Source organism: Dreissena polymorpha, chromosome 3, assembly GCF_020536995.1.
Source record: "Dreissena polymorpha isolate Duluth1 chromosome 3, UMN_Dpol_1.0, whole genome shotgun sequence".
Taxonomy (NCBI): Eukaryota; Metazoa; Mollusca; class Bivalvia; order Myida; family Dreissenidae; genus Dreissena; species Dreissena polymorpha.
Window position 1 is genome coordinate 32,698,594 of NC_068357.1, and position 13,586 is coordinate 32,712,179.

The window sequence follows — 13,586 nt, forward strand, 5'->3', positions numbered from 1 at the left end:
ATATTATTAGAATTAGAATAAGTAGTAGAATTAACAGTGGCAGAAGTAGAAGAAGTTGTAGTTGGAGTAGTAGTAGAAGTAGTAATAGTAGTAGCACTAGAAGTAGTAGTAGTAGTAGTAGTAGTAGTAGTAGTAGTAGTAGTAGTAGTAGTAGTAGTAGTGAAGTTATTGTAATTATAGAAGTAGTAACATATGTAGTGGAAGTAGTATTAGTAGTAGTATTAGAAGTAATCGTTGTAGTGGTAATAGCAGTAGTAATACAGTATTATTAGTATAAGTTGCTGTTGAAGTTAGTAGTTCCAAATTATAAGGAAGTGAATCTACAGGAATGGATAAAACGTGAGTACCGTAATAAAGGTCAAATTTATTTACGTATATCATCAATTATATATATATATATATATGTTGGTTGCAGCGAATAGGTCTGGACAATACTTTAAAATATGTTCGCCTAAGTATATTTAGCTTATAAAAATCTAATTTGATTTTGCAAACCAAGAATGGACTCCCCAATCAATTCACACTTGCCCATTATAAACCTGGTGGAGAGAATTATATAAGGCTTGTACGAAAAGGTCTAGTCAGTACGACCTGTTCGCTAAAGCTCCTTTCGCTAAATTATTAATCGATCTTTTTTCAACGTTTTGCTGATGTGTTATGCGAGAAAATCCGATCTTATACTTTTATAAAACGCATACATTTAATCAAGTTAAAATAAGGACATATAGTATTACCACTCAAAACGTCTTTTATTATTTAATAGCGTCAATGAAAATACACACTTTAATTAAATTCCAGCATTCAAAAGATGGCAGAAGGATGCATAGAGTATAGAGAGTCAGAGATAAGAAACGCTCCCAGACACAGCAGTCTATACAGTCGACACTCTCGGGTAAGTCATAGACAGGAAGCCTTCCAAGACCCAGCAGCCTGGACAGTCGTCACTCTCTGGTAAGTCATAGACTGGACGCGTTCCCAGACCCATCAGCCTATATAGTCGTCCCTGTTGGGTAAGTCATAGACAGGAAGCGTTCCCAGACCCATCAGCCTATATAGTCGTCCCTGTTGGGTAAGTCAGAGACTGGACGCGTTCCAAGACCCACCAGACTGTTCAATCGTCACTCTTGGGTAAGTCAGAGACTGGACACGTTTCAAGACACAGCGGTCTATAGACATAGCGGCCTGTCCATTCGTTTACCAGATGTCTATGCAGCAGACTTTCAACAGATTCTTATCTTCCTATAAACTTCCTATATTTTGGAAAGAAATCCTATATTTATGAAAAGCTGCCCATATTTTCCTATAGTTATGAAATGTGTCCTTTATTCGGTCAAATTATGTCACGTCTTACATTCATCTGTAATAATATTGTTTGTTTGTTTCCCTTTCATCAATTTCACATTTTTGTTTGGTCATAGCATGTCTCAGTTGACAATCGATTACTATAAAGATCACTAAGAATTTGTTCAGAACAAATGTTTGCTAAGATAAGAAACTAACTGTTACTCAATATTATCTGATATCTTTCTTTAAACAAAGTACATGTATAGGAGCTATTTGTATGGATTGTCTAAATTACTGAAAAATATCCTATGATAAATAGGTTAATCAATCATTATCTAAGCACATCCATAAGAAAACGATTGTTTTTTTTTTCTTTTTATGTGAAAATGATATAATATGGTTTGTTTGTATGAATGTAAATTGATCAATAACCGTATAAAACAATATAAACGTAATGTAAAAGAGAAACAGTGTTTGGACAAGTAAAAGAAAAGAATAGTTTTAATCAACGTACTAATGTTTATATGCATTAAGCGTGTATGTGGTAAGAGTCATCGTACACGCTAATGAGGACCAACACTTTCTTTAAAACAAAAAACAAGTCAATAAAAGCGGAAAATTGTCGTTAAAATTTTGCTGTGAATGTGTATCCATGGAATAATTTCTACAGTTCGTGTACGCAACTCTTTCCTTGCCACACAACAATCATCTTTCTAAAAATAGAATTCGTTATAGCTAGTTATAGATAGTAATTATGTTTATCTTTGGATGTAATGTTCAAGCAATAACTTAAGAGGTTTAATCAACATATTTACAATAACCGAAATTCCAGTTATAATTCCGTTACTATCGTTTCAGGAAAAAAAAACTGTAATTGTTCGAAAATTATATTTCAATAAACTCCAGGTAAATGTGGTGTTTCATGTGCCGATATTTAAATTAATACAATGCGCATCTTAAATTGACTTTAACATTATGGTTTTCTGTTTTCAGAATTATGTCGAAAATGTGTCCATGGAGATCTGCAGTATAATGACCCGGCTGGGATACAGCGAGGAGATCAGACGGTGGCGGATTGAGAAATATAAGGAAACTGATAGGATATACAATGCACTACATGCTGAAACTTATAAAACCACTATAATCACAGCTGGCAGCAAGGCAGAGGGGTTGACCAGCGTTCATGAAAGTGACTGGGACCTATTAACCGTGTTTACAGGTGTTCTCTGTTTGGAAGCTGGTATCAATCTTCATACCATACCAGAGGACATACATGTGTTTAGAATGGATACACGCGTATATCAAGGTCATTGCATACTGTTACAAGAGAGACCAGCAAATGAACGTATTCAGGTCATTAACAATGCTCTGTGTGATAATGGATATGGAGACGTTATATTAAGTAGTAGTTTATTCCTAGATGAATGTCACGCAGGATGGACTAAATATTATGAATCGGCTATTTCAGTGGTGTTTCACGAACGAGCGGGACCATCGATGCCGATTTCATTGTATGATATATCTCATAACGATTTAGTAGGTGCACTACGTTGTCACTACCCCAGCATCTTACAAAAATGGGCTGCGAGACCACGATATTGGCCTTCACCCGACATAGTTAAGAAAGTCGTATCTTTACGAGCCTATGTAACCCCAGTTGGATTTAGGCACAGTGAATATAAACACATAAAGTGGAGGATTTGTTTCAACACCGGTGAGACAGAACTTGTGAACAACCTAACTGATACACAAACAAAAGTGTATGTTATTCTTTAAATGATTGTCAAAGATATAATGAAACCCCAAAATAAAGAAATAACATGGTACGTGTTGAAAAATATCATATTATGGCAAGCAGAAAACACCCCACAGACAGAGTTTCATGAACGAAACTTACTTCACTGGCTACACGACGGGCTTAGAGAGCTTAGGACTGCTATTGAGATTAAACAACTTCGGTATTACATGATTCCGGATAGAAATTTAATGGCGGCCTGTGGTTTGGGGGATGTGCTGCAGCATAAATGGGTAGCAGATATCACGGAAATGCTGGCGGAGGGTCCCAGGGTAATTCTGAGATTGCCGAAGATACGTCAGGCCATTGTAGCGTCCCCAGAGCCGATGTTGTGGATCAGTAAGAAAAAGATGGAGATGGAGATGCTGTACCTTGTGATGATGAACAGAAACACGCAAAACCGGAATGTGTTTGATGATTCGGATTGCATCCTGAATGCAATAGTGACACGCTTTAAAGAGTTATATGTTGAGGTATGTCTACAAATGATTCAGGAAAGCGGTTCTATAATGAGTTTGTTTACTTTGGTTAATCTTTTTAAATGAGTACTAATGTCGTAATGAAATACAAACGACACACATAAGTCGGTATCACCGCTGACTTTATGGTCAAAATTCTCTCTACAGAATGCAGGTTTAAATGATCACATCGATGGCTTATTTGGTATTATATTTTCAAAATGTGTTATCTTGTATGCAGCATTTATAACATGGATGCTAAACTCATAGTTCTTGTTTTTTTTAACGTTTATTTTGAGTTTTCATTTTTCAAATAAATGTTGTCCCGGAGTAGAGCGTGCTCAAGAAAATTAAGAAGGTTTAAATTATGATAGTAAGAAGGATGATGTTATTTTTGACCCTGGAATGTAAATGTAGTTTAAATATAGGTCTCGTCCGCTGCAATAGTTTAGTATTCGTTATATGCATAATTGTTCTTAAAATATGTAGAGCATATTTAAACAAATAAACAATTACATTATTGGATTGGCTAAAGCTTCATGGTAACGTATTTGAGCCGTGCTCTGTCAAAAGGGGTTTTAATGCATGTCCGTAGAGTGTCGTCCGCACAGGCTACTCAGGGAAGACACTTTGAGCTTTTATAGTATTTTTCGTTAACAGAAAGTCTTTTCTAAGAACAATTTCAGTTTAGGCGGAAAGTGTCGTCCCTGATTATGCTGTGCGGACTACACATGCTAATCTGGGACGACACTTTACGCACATGCATTAAACACCCTTTTCACAAAGCACGGTTTATTTGCATTCCGACGAAAACGTATCTAGTTTCACCCAACTAAACCAACGAATGTCGTGGATAAATTACTTAGAAACATCAATTCCAATTGCCTCGGTATTTTTGAAATTGGAACCTAGCAGATTTGGTTTTGGTTAACCTTAAAGGCTGTATGTATTCAATAAGCGCGTTTAAAGAGTTCATTTCAGAACGACTTTACGTATTCATGTCAACGAAATAAATACTTATTGTTACAATGTATAAGTCGGGTCAATATATGAAAAATACCCTATAAACCCCCCAGCATTGCTACAAAAGGTATTTTTACTGATCCTTTTAGGGTAGAAGGTCTTTTGTTACATATCAAAAGTTAACCATAATCGGACCCCCGGAAAGTGTTTCTTTTTCTTTTTTTAAATGACCACCAAAACCTATTAGTGATCATAATTGTTTAAATATCCACTCAAATTTGAAGATATTGGTGTCTTAACATAGGTTTCTGGGGGCAGAGGACACGTAAAGATCATCAGATATAGTGTAAGTGTATTATGTTACACAGAAATCAAACATGGTGTCCATTATGAGCCCCGACACAATACGAAGGTCTACAAATTGATAACTTTTGACCCAAACGTGATGATTGTTATGTCAAATGTCATTCGTAAATGAAACCTTATTTGGATTCATAATAGTAAAATGTATATGATAAGAGTGAATTTTAAGCGTTTATTCTCAATTTATCGGCTCTAAATATTATTTGTTCGACATTATATAAGCTGGTACTACATGCTGATTTTAGAAGCAAACATAATTCATTTAGCGTAGGCCAGTGACAGAAAAACGGTTTGAAATATTTCATTCTGAGCTCCTTACACATTGGGTGGGCAAATAAGAGAAAACATGATATACTGTTTCAATCTTGTTCATGTCGGGATCGATCATTACCGGACCTTTCGGATATTTACCATTTGCAATAGCAAGTTTGTGTGATGGCAAAGGATTATTTTGATATTGGCATTTCTGTATTAATTTGCAATATTTGCTCAAAAATAGAATATAAATATCTCTTTATTATGCAAAATATGTCCACTTTAGGATGCAAATGGTGTTGTTTATTGTCATTTTTGTTATATTTATATGATGTTTGCCTTGTTGAGGTAAATAGCTGCGTGCGTGCAAATTGCTGCGACTTTGAGAGAATTATGCATGATTGCTCTGATTTCTTTTTATGAACAAGCCAAGCTGTATGCCAACATAATTGTAGCTTAATATTATGATTTTTGCTTTATAACTATGAAACATATATACAGCTTAACGAGTTTTAATAGTAAAACACATTAAAAAAAGACCTACAATAAACATATTTAAACATTCATTGAGTTGAAGTATAATTATTATTTCCCGCATGTTCTGTTTAGCAACCTGGATTGAAATATGTTATTTAAATGAAGTAAGATAGAAAACTACTATTGTACGATTCAATTATAAAGTAAATAAGAAAATATTGGAAACAACTATTTAAAGGTTAAATTGGTTAATAACATCAGCATGACTGTAAAAACCGTGTCATAATCGATGGTATTTCACAATCAATGTTCTTTTCAAACTTAAATAGATATCCATTTGTTACTGCCATGATATTTTGCCATAATGCATTATCGTAAAACTGAAATATCCCAAAAATGTATGTCCGAATACACTTCACTTCTCGAGTTAAGCATTATTAAGTTGTTAATTGCTCACACGCTTTGTTTATACATTATTTTACATACGTGTTTGCTTTAAAAGGACTTTAAAGGGTCTTGTGATTCGTGGAAGAAGTCAAAATTGTATTCGTAAAATAATATTCAGAATACAAGTTTTAACGGCTCGCTAAGTTAGTCGATTGTTAGACTACAAATCTTAGGATTCCATCCCCGACTTGACAACATAGCTTGTGTTGTATTGGTCGTGAAATCCTTTCTTTGGCCATTTTCCCACTACCTATGCTTGAAGAAGGGTATGTGGTTGTTACTGGCATAAGTACGTACACACAGTACTGGTAAACCATGTAACCCGGGAAAACAGTAAACTGACCATCATCATATGACTGAAATACTGTTCAAAAATGACAAAACAAAAACAACTAAGCTACTTGTTAATCAAACACTATGCAATGAGACGATTTCATTTTTTTTTTGAATGATCACTAAAAGTTCTCTTATGATATGAAACAAAGGCACGTTACAGAAATATTCATCTATATATACCATTCTAATGCCTAACACGTTTTTCAAATATACACTTTTATGCATCAACCCTCTACAGCTTATCATGTAGGAACATCGGAGAAAGAACAGCACTTATAGGAGAAACTCAAACCAACACAACAGAGTTTCTTAATGACTAATTGTAAGTAAATGCCGAACAGCAATTCATACAAAGAAAAAAACTACAAACATAAATAAGTTGCGAGATAAGTTAAATTAAAATAAAGGTACGGAAATCTGGTTCTATGAAAAGAAATTGGTGAAGCAACACAATTGGAGGATATCAAATATAAACGAAAATATACGGCAGAGCAAAGCCGGACTTCTATAATCAGCCCGCTACCGATATAACAGCTCGAGGACTCTTTAAGTACTTATCGCATCCTGAACCTTCAATACAGAAATCGTTTCCACTACGACCTTAAGAATAGTTTACAGACGTTTTTTGTAACCCTAAAAAGAGAACAGGTGTAAAGCGAAGTCAATATAAACATCGTTCACTTATTTTAAACGCATTAGACAAATCTTTCATGGTATTCAATTTTCATAAAATGAGAAATACCAATATATACACAGCGCGACACACAAACTCAGAGTAAATAACGCACAAAAATAGACGTTCTTCTACTTGACAGTCGTCAGCAAGTTAAGACCATGGCCCACAGTTGGTGGCTGGAGGGAATGTATTGTGGGAGGTTACTGACTCTGAAATCAGTGATGTGTGATATTTGGTTATAAGGTTATTGCCCTTTGTGTACAGTGTTTACCGACACCCAACGCAAGACGATTGTGTAAAACACGTGCTTATTAATTCTGTAGAAGTGATGAGAACATGTAATTTAAGCGACACATTTAATAGGTTACCGCCTTCGCTGAGTCAGATTTTCGTTAGTTTTGTATGTCCGTTACTTCAATAATGTATCCCCTGTAAATCCCTCCTGCCAGATATTCATATCAATTATCAGGGTTTCTGATTTTTCTGAATTGTATATTATAACGGATGATTATTCTAGTGGGAATGAAAATAAATATGTTTAATTGGTTTAACCATTTACCATTATGATATTTAACGTTTTGGCCTTTTATTATACTGAAGTATGCTATCTACCTTAATCTCAGCAACAAAAATTTAAAGGGAGATAAACGTGTAAGAATCAACAATAGTCGTGCGCCAATGAAGTAAAAGCGAATAATATTGTGAATTATGTTTATTTGCAGACCATTAGCCCAACCTTTGATCGTATTATCTAATTCGTTAAAATGTTCGTTTATTAAACTTAAAAATTGATTTTGTTTATTAAAATAAGTCTTTTGTTCTGATTTTATCCACTCATGTGTTAACAAATATTTAAACTAATTAACGCTTTGTTTTTAATACTTGTATTTGTACAAACTGTAATATTAACATCTTCCTAAACAAGACAATACAAATAGAACTCTTTCCTGCCATTCTAACATTAGTCATGGACCTAAAATAATATGTTTCCGGGTTAACCCCACATTCATCAACAAAAACTAATATATTAATAGAAATAAACAGAACTTGTTAGGTTTATTTCTTAAGACATAATTCTTTTAACGCACATTTGATTAAGTATTTTATTATATCATGAAGGACAAACAACTAATACCATGATTGTAATATTCGGTTGAAATGCATTGTTCCGGAGGCAAAAACAGGCTGCTCAGAGAGACAGTCCACACAGGCTGCTCAGAGAGACAGTCCGCACAGGCTGCTCAGAGAGACAGTCCGCACAGGCTGCTCAGAGAGACAGTCCGCACAGGCTGCTCAGAGAGACAGTCCGCACAGGCTGCTCAGAGAGACAGTCCGCACAGGCTGCTCAGAGAGACAGTCCGCACAGGCTGCTCAGAGAGACAGTCCGCACAGGCTGCTCAGGGAGACAGTCCGCACAGGCTGCTCAGGGAGACAGTCCGCACAGGCTGCTCAGGGAGACAGTCCGCACAGGCTGCTCAGAGAGACAGTCCGCACAGGCTGCTCAGAAAGACAGTCCGCACAGGCTGCTCAGAGAGACAGTCCGCACAGGCTGCTCAGAGAGACAGTCCGCACAGGCTGCTCAGAGAGACAGTCCGCACAGGCTGCTCAGGGAGACAGTCCACACAGGCTGCTCAGGGAGACAGTCCACACAGGCTGCTCAGGGAGACAGTCCGCACAGGCTGCTCAGAGAGACAGTCCGCACAGGCTGCTCAGGGAGACAGTCCGCACAGGCTGCTCAGAGAGACAGTCCGCACAGGCTGCTCAGAGAGACAGTCCGCACAGGCTGCTCAGAGAGACAGTCCGCACAGGCTGCTCAGAGAGACAGTCCGCACAGGCTGCTCAGAGAGACAGTCCGCACAGGCTGCTCAGAGAGACAGTCCACACAGGCTGCTCAGGGAGACAGTCCACACAGGCTGCTCAGGGAGACAGTCCGCACAGGCTGCTCAGAGAGACAGTCCGCACAGGCTGCTCAGGGAGACAGTCCGCACAGGCTGCTCAGAGAGACAGTCCGCACAGGCTGCTCAGAGAGACAGTCCGCACAGGCTGCTCAGAGAGACAGTCCGCACAGGCTGCTCAGAGAGACAGTCCGCACAGGCTGCTCAGAGAGACAGTCCGCACAGGCTGCTCAGGGACGATACCTTTCGGCTGAACAGGATTGTCTCTCTGAGCAGCCTGTGCGGACTGTCTCCCTGAGCAGCCTGTGTGGACTGTCTCTCTGAGCAGCCTGTGTGGACTGTCTCTCAGCCTGTGCGGACTGTCTCTCTGAGCAGCCTGTGCGGACTGTCTCTCTGAGCAGCCTGTGCGGACTGTCTCCCTGAGCAGCCTGTGCGGACTGTCTCCCTGAGCAGCCTGTGCGGACTGTCTCTCTGAGCAGCCTGTGTGGACTGTCTCTCTGAGCAGCCTGTGCGGACTGTCTCTCTGAGCAGCCTGTGCGGACTGTCTCTCTGAGCAGCCTGTGCGGACTGTCTCTCTGAGCAGCCTGTGTGGACTGTCTCTCTGAGCAGCCTGTGTGGACTGTCTCTCTGAGCAGCCTGTGTGGACTGTCTCTCTGAGCAGCCTGTGCGGACTGTCTCTCTGAGCAGCCTGTGCGGACTGTCTCTCTGAGCAGCCTGTGCGGACTGTCTCTCTGAGCAGCCTGTGCGGACTGTCTGCTCTGAGCAGCCTGTGTGGACTGTCTCTCTGAGCAGCCTGTGTGGACTGTCTCTCTGAGCAGCCTGTGCGGACTGTCTCTCTGAGCAGCCTGTGCGGACTGTCTCTCTGAGCAGCCTGTGCGGACTGTCTCTCTGAGCAGCCTGTGCGGACTGTCTCTCTGAGCAGCCTGTGCGGACTGTCTCTCTGAGCAGCCTGTGCGGACTGTCTCTCTGAGCAGCCTGTGCGGACTGTCTCTCTGAGCAGCCTGTGCGGACTGTCTCTCTGAGCAGCCTGTGCGGACTGTCTCTCTGAGCAGCCTGTGCGGACTGTCTCTCTGAGCAGCCTGTGCGGACTGTCTCTCTGAGCAGCCTGTGCGGACTGTCTCTCTGAGCAGCCTGTGCGGACTGTCTCTCTGAGCAGCCTGTGCGGACTGTCTCTCTGAGCAGCCTGTGCGGACTGTCTCTCTGAGCAGCCTGTGCGGACTGTCTCTCTGAGCAGCCTGTGCGGACTGTCTCTCTGAGCAGCCTGTGCGGACTGTCTCTCTGAGCAGCCTGTGCGGACTGTCTCTCTGAGCAGCCTGTGCGGACTGTCTCTCAGCCTGTGCGGACTGTCTCTCTGAGCAGCCTGTGCGGACTGTCTCTCTGAGCAGCCTGTGCGGACTGTCTCTCTGAGCAGCCTGTGCGGACTGTCTCTCTGAGCAGCCTGTGCGGACTATCTCTCTGAGCAGCCCGTGTGGACTGTCTCTCTGAGCAGCCTGTGTCGGCTGTCTCTCTGAGCAGCCTGTGCGGACTGTCTCTCTGAGCAGCCTGTGTGGACTATCTCTCTGAGCAGCCTGTGTGGACTGTCTCTCTGAGCAGCCTGTGTGGGCTGTCTCTCTGAGCAGCCTGTGCGGACTGTCTCTCTGAGCAGCCTGTGTGGGCTGTCTCTCTGAGCAGCCTGTGCGGACTATCAGGCTAATCTAGGACGACACTTTTCCCACATGATGTAACGTAATGATTACTATCAAATATTAATTTATATAAATATAATAATGAACTATGGAATTTATAAATAAATTTATTAAAGATTATTTGGGATAAAAAATAATTTAATTTTTATAAATTATTAATATATATTTTGTCAGTATTAAGTTTAAATAATAATTGAATTTTGGAAATTATCAATGCATATTTTTTGTGTGTAACGTAATGAAAACTATTGGATATTATTATATATAATATAATAATCCTATTTTGGAAATTATAAATCAAGTTATTAAACAGTATTGGGTATAAATAATAATTGAATTTTATAAATTATTAATTAATTTACTGATCATGATTATGTTCAAATACAAATTTCCCAAATTTTAATTATTATATGTATATATATATATATATATATATATATATATATATATATATATATATATATATATATATATATATATATATATATATATATATATATACACTCTATTAGTCACTTTTTCAAAATTATCATGAAACTGTATCTCAGCATTTGCGCCAATGATATATCGACCGAGTTCGAAAATTATTCGGGGTCCATTTAAAAACATGGCAGCCATGTTCACATAACATATCGGCCAAATTTAGAACAGATTCACCCTGGGTAAAAAACAAGGTGACTAGGTCAATTGTATCAAAAACCTTGAACACACTATACAAGTCTCATTTATTGTCATATATTCATGAAACTTACTCATAACATTCGTCCAAATTTTATCATAACACAGCATTGATATCTGCCTGATAGTACATTGTCTGATATATATCATGGTCAACAGGAAGTTCTTATATCAGTCAATATTTTGAGTTACGTGGGTTTTGCAATAAAGACAACAATTTCTATCAACATGAATCAGGTTCAACAAAACAAACAATTTGTTACAAAGAACGTACATATTTCATTCTATTTTAAAGTCATAAATCACAAAAACGTTTATTTTTTTAAAATCACCACAGCCCGCACTACCCAATTTAAATGACGTCTTCAATGGGAAAATAAATATCGATATAGTCATTGCACTCGCAAGTGTTTCACAGAAAGTCAACACAAATGATAACTGTATATTAATCCTCAACTATTTAAACACACGATTTAACACGCTTATGTCAATATTTTACACCATCATCAAAATGTCAATTTCAATACACATCTCCAATATGGCGTCTCCAAACTATTTGGTGATGTGTGTTCTTCGATTAAATTTGTCGCTGCAGTCCATATCTGATCTCCAATTCAAGACGTTTATAATTAAAGCGGATGTACTCTCCCCATTCGTAGTGCAAACAACTTGTTTTTTTTATATACAATGTTTAAAATAAGCAATTGTTCGTGTCGTCTTTTCGAACGCCATTTGCTACATGTATGTTAACGTGTAAAAGCCGGATATGCAAAATCAGCGGGTATCCGTACATTTTAAATTAAAAAAAATGAGTGTTTTGCAATCCTCGCCGTTATATTATTCTAAGCCTCGCCTGATATTTTACAAAACGATGGGACAGTAACCTGTTATTCTCTATATATCTCGATACATTTTGAAATTAATTTTGGTCCGTTGGAAAAATGGCCGGCAGGTTGCTGGACAGTTTTCCTAAGAGTTTAATAATGAAACATTATTAAGATTGTAGAGATCGCATGATCTGAAAAAAAAACTATAATAAAACTCAATCAGAACATTTGTTCTTATTGTGTCTCGGCCGAGTTAGAAACTGATAACTGTCCATCGAAAAATGTTTTCTTATAAAGCTAAAAGTATTCGTTATTGATCGTTATAAAAATCTATGTGATTAAGTCAAACTCAAGCAAAAACGTATGCACACTATACAATTAAAAGTTGTATCGTTTAGCAACTAATAATACCCTTTTTAAAGGGCTCATAATGCTTATTTGTATTAATTTCTCGATGGGGAATAATTTATTTACAATCAACGATATATAACATGTAACATAAGCTCGTATTACAAAAATGACATATTAAAAAGTGCAATTTATAATTGTAGTATTAAGTATTAAAAAATGTAATTACGCAATTAATTATAACAATGGTAGTGATGCGTTAATCTTGTATGCCTTAACTCATCATTTTTTTTGCCCAATTGTAGTAATACTCAGTGATTCATTTTGAAATCTACATCAATGAGTCCATGAGACTCGAATATTTTGAAACAATGGGTCCAAACTGAAAACAATGGGTCCCAGATTGTGTCTTTGTAAATTCGTTACAAATAATCTACTTAACATGATACACCTTAGCCAGGGGCTCTTTTATGCAATGTTACAGCTAAAAACAGAAATAGGTTTATAGCAAGTAAAATCTTTATTTGTTTTACTTTTAATAACAAACAGTGAAAGATATAACATCTAAAACAGAGAACTTTGAACATCTTTAACAATTTAGACTGACTAGACTTTTAATAAATTGGATGACTAGTGTTTATAATTTTTTAGTCAAAATTAGCCCTTTCAAACAATGTGACAAAATACAATTTCTCCTTTGGTCAAAAGGTTTACAACTTCAATACAGATTTAGTGTAACAACACTCATACTATATTTAAGGTGTATAGCCTTCTCGCCTTGTTTTTTCTCCAAACTGGGAGAGCTTTTTCCACAAATTCATTCCGGGCAAAATTGCACAACTTCACCCTCAAAAGTTTGTCTTGTTTCCGTACAGTTAACCTGTTCCTGAATTTGGTCAAGACCTTATTCTGTATAGAAAAACACCTCTCACATCCTGCAGTATAAACAGCAGATGTCTGTGTTGTTATATGTGTTTACATTCTACGTAACATAGAACAGAATACTGTACGATCTGTATCACTATATGTATGTACCATATAAAAATAAAAGATGCTATTTATTTCAGAACTTGCAAATTTTAATTGTCACTTTAGAAAA